Below are 4,906 nucleotides of genomic sequence, written 5' to 3'. Positions count from 1 at the left end.
TAGCTTTATTAGCTTATTACTTATATATCTTACGTACTTTTTATATAAGGGGTTATAAAACTTCTTAATTAGCTCGTAATCGGGCCGTACGCTCCTTAGCTAAAATATTCTATATACTATTTTAAGTCCCTATTAAAATTAATATAAAATAAATAAATAAGAACCTAAATAGGGCCTTAATAAGTACTTTACGGATTACTAAGTACTAAGTATTATTATATATAAACTTAGCTAATATTACGACTTAATACGTATAATAAGGCTAGGGCCTCGCCCTATAGGACCTATAGCGGCTACTATACTATATATATAAAAATACGGACTTAAAGTAACTCTTCTCGGGATAGAAAAACTATAAATAAGTTACGTAATTACGATTATATAATAAAATAAAGAACGGACGCCCGTAAATAAATAAAATAAACGATTATAAATAAGTAAAACGGATAACCGTTTAGTAAATAGTTAAATAATAATAAATAAGAATATTATAAAGGATATATTTAAAAATAAGACTTATATATAATATAAACTTAAGCTAGGCTTAAAAATAGACTTTTTATAACTTCTTTAGTAATTAACTTAGTATTAAATTTTATAATCGCTTTTAATTATTTTTATTAAAAACCTCTTTTAATAAGATTATAATTAATTATTAAAGCTTTACTTACTTTACGACTTATAAATATAGCTTTAAAGAAGCTATTTATAATTACGATACTACTTACTTAGTATTTATAACCTTAATTTTTATTAATATACTTATTACGATTAACTAGCTATAATACTTTAATTACTCCTATTTAATAAGTTAACTTTACGAGACTTACTAAGTAATAAAACGAACGACGATATTTTTTAAAACCCTAAGTACCCCTTTATCTAACTCTAAGTAACTTATTAACTTAACTAGCGAACTAGCTAGGGTTAAGAATAATAAAAAAATTAATATTACCTATAACTTTAATAGTAACGTAGTTTTTAAAAAAATAAATTATAAAAAAATACGGCGTATTATTAAAAAAAGTAGTAAATAAAATAAAGAACTTATAGAACTTTTTAATAGTAACTCCGCTTAAATAGTTATAACTTTAATTAAAAATAATAAAAATATTACCGCTCTTTAAAATATAATTAATAAAGCTATAACTAACTTAAGAATTAAGAAAAGAGAAGTAAATAATTTAGAATAAGAAGTTAGAACCCTCTAAGCTATTATTAATATTATTAAAACTCTTATAGATAGATAAAAGAAATTTAAACTTAATATACTTATTACTTTTAATAAAACTACTAAGTATTTTAAGGGATTCTTAATTTAAATTAGAATTTATTAAACGTTTTATATTACTAACTTTTATAATAAAACTAAACGAGTTATTTACGTAGTAACTTTTTTTAAAAAACGAGCCTTAGAATAGTTCGAACCTTTTTAAAAAGAATTTCTTAGTAATAACGGCTACTTACCCTATTATAAAGAGGAAACTACGAATATTTTTAGTAGTATAATAAGATTTTAGAGCGCCCTCGAATCCCTATTTTAGGACTTTAATAAAAAATAATAAGCTAAGAGAGACTTAGCTAATTTTTAATAAACTAAGTCCGCCTCGTATTATACTACTAAGTTTAAAAGACTCGTAATATAACTCGATTTTATTAAAAAAACCCGTATCTTTTCGTTTTATTAAAAATTAAAAGATAAAATTAAAAACGAACTTAATAAAATAAAAATATTAATAAAATTCTTACGGTATATCGAACTTATTATTAAGATCGATACTTAATTATATAAATAATATAAAAAAAAGAGAGAGGTACGATACCCTTAAGCTAATTTTAATAAAAAATATTAGAATTATAGTAAACTATTAAGTAATTACTAAAATAACCTAAAAAACTAGTAATAATAAAGTACGTTTTATAAATAATATAGAGGACTTATAAACCTTAGTATTACTAAATATAAAGAATTATAATAAAAAAAAGACTTTAAATATTATAACTACGATAAGCTAGGATATATAGCTAGAGATTATTAATAACCTAAGTATATTTAATACTAACTTATTTTAAAAAAACGAGCTAATATCGTAAGTAAGGAAGTCCCCTATAAATAACTCTCGTAAATAACTTATTATAATAATAACTACTTTATTTACTAAGATAATAAAAAATAAATAGGATAGTATTTAAAATAACTAAAGAATATAAGACGATCTGGATATAATACTATACTATTTCCTATTAAAACCTTAGTAATAATAATAAAAAAAAAAATACCCGCTTACCGACCCTATACTCTTAAAAAAAATAATATTAAATATATTACTATACTCTCTTAGATTTATAAAAATATAGAGGAAAAAGCTAAAATAGACCCCGTTATAAAGGATATATTTTATTTTTTTAAAGGACGAATTAAATAAAAACTCCTAGCTAATATAAAAGAGTAACTTTTTAAATTTAAAAAAAAAGGACCTAATATAAAAGAAATTATAAGTAGCCTCGTTTATATAGTATAACGAAACTATATAAATTAAAAATAATTTATTAAGTTTAAAAAAGAACTCGATTTAAATAAAATCCTAACTAAGTCTATTTATATAATACGAAAGGTAAATAGTAATAAAAAATTTATTTATAAAGTTAAAGAGTAGCTCGAAAACCTCTTATATAAAAATAAGATCGAAATAATTAAAAGACCGACTCTTAATTTTAGAATTATAAAAAAAAGAAAAATTAATTTTAACCTTAAAGAAAAAGAAAATATTAATATAAGAACTAGTTCTTTCTATTTTAATAAAGTAAAATTATTTTATAATTCGGACGAACCTCGTAACGTTACTTAATAACGTATTTAAATAAAAACCGATTATAAAGTACTACTTAGCGTTAATAATACTAGCTCTAAAGAGGATAATAACGAATTACAATATAAATATATTTATTTATTTAAAAATAACTAAACTATTTAGCTTTATAAAACTAAAGAACGTAAAAAGGTTATAATAACCCCCTATATAAATAAAAACTATTCTTTACTTAACTCCGAAGACCCCTTTTATAAAGAATTATTTTAAATAGAGTACTTAAATAATAAATACCTTCAGTACTTCGTATATAAATAAAATAACCGTTTCTATTTATAAAAACGTAATAGTAAACTTATTAAGGATATTTACGTAGAAGACTAGTTACTTAATTAGATATTACTAAGTTTTAATAATAATAATAAAATAATATTTAGCCTAGACCCTAGTTTTTTTATAAAATATTTTAATAGCGAGTATATAGAATAAGAAGATTATAAATATAACTAATACTAAATTTATTACGTTAAAAAGGCTAAGGTATAGAGGGAATACTAAGAAAGATATAAATAAAAGAACTATTTAAAAAAATAAATAATAAAAAACTAAAAAAGCTAATTATAAAAGAATAATAAGAGGCGAGGATAAAAAAAAAGTTCTTATATATAACTAAATAACGTAACGATATATACTTACGAATTAATCTCGATATTTATAAATAAAAATTAAATACTATTATTAATAGCGGCGTATAAGAAACCTATATTTTACTAAGAGTAATAAACGAACTTAATTTATTATAAGTATAAAAAAACGACCCGTATTAACTATAGATAATAAAAAAAGAACGAGTTAATTATAATTATAGATATATTAATCGAGAAACCGTATACCTCTCGACGTATATTAATAACTAATAAAAATAACTATAGTATAATATTATAGAGATCGGAGATATTAATATTATCTTAGGAATCTTATAATTATAAAAGTATAACCTATAGATAAATTAAATTACTAGCTAGGTCCTCTAGGAAAATCTAGTTACTAAATAATTTAAAAAGAAAAAGGGTTTAAATAGATTTTTAATAATTTTTAAAAAACGAGAATAAATACGATATATAGCTTTTATTAAAATAGTAAAAAGCTCTAAGAAGTTCGTATATAGTACTAACGATTAAGGATTATAATAACTCTAAATTATACCCAAAGAGTACTAAATATATATAAAACTATTTATAGAACCCGAAGAAATAGGATTACTAAAATATAGTAACTAAGATATAAAAATTAAACTTAAAAAAGGAATATAACCTAGGTTTTTTCTAATATACTTAATAAACTAAGAAAAATAAAAATATTTTAATAAATATATCGATAAAAAACTTAAAAAAGGACTTATTTAACTATCGAATTCCCTTATAAAATTACTTCTATTTTTTATATTAAAAAAAGGAGTAAAAAAACGAAGACTTATTATTAATTATAAAAAACTTAACGAGATTATAAAAAAAAATTACTATCCCTTATTACTTATTACTAAGCTTAGAAATCTACTTTACGGAGCTAACTAGTTTACTACTATAAATTTTAAAAAAGTATTTAACTAAATTCGAATTAAAAAAAGAGATAAATAAAAAACGGTATTCCGAACTCGTAAAAAACTCTTCGAGTACTTCGTTATACTTTTTAAACTTATTAATACTCTAATAACTTTTTAAATAATAGTTAACTACGTACTCTAAGAGTACGTCAATATCTTTATTATTATTTATATTAATAATATCCTTATCTTCTCTCTTAACTTTAAAATATATAAAAAATATATTTATATAGTATTTTAAAAGCTCTAAGACGCTAAGCTATATACTAAACCCTCTAAGTACGAGTTCTATATATAAAAAGTAAACTTTTTTAAATATATTATTATATTAAAATAAATCTATATATAAGTATTAAAAGTAAAAGTAATTAGGGATTAGCTTATACTATAGAACGTTAAAAACGTATAAGGATTCTTAAAATTCGTTAATTTTTATTAATAATTCTTTAAAAACTATATTAATATAGTTAGACCTCTTAATAACTTAATATAA

Source organism: Colletotrichum costaricense (genome assembly GCF_030867565.1).
Source record: "Colletotrichum costaricense strain IMI 309622 chromosome Unknown Scaffold_8.1, whole genome shotgun sequence".
NCBI lineage: Eukaryota > Fungi > Ascomycota > Sordariomycetes > Glomerellales > Glomerellaceae > Colletotrichum > Colletotrichum costaricense.
The sequence above is the reverse complement of the archived record's forward strand: the minus strand, read 5'-3'. Positions refer to the sequence as shown.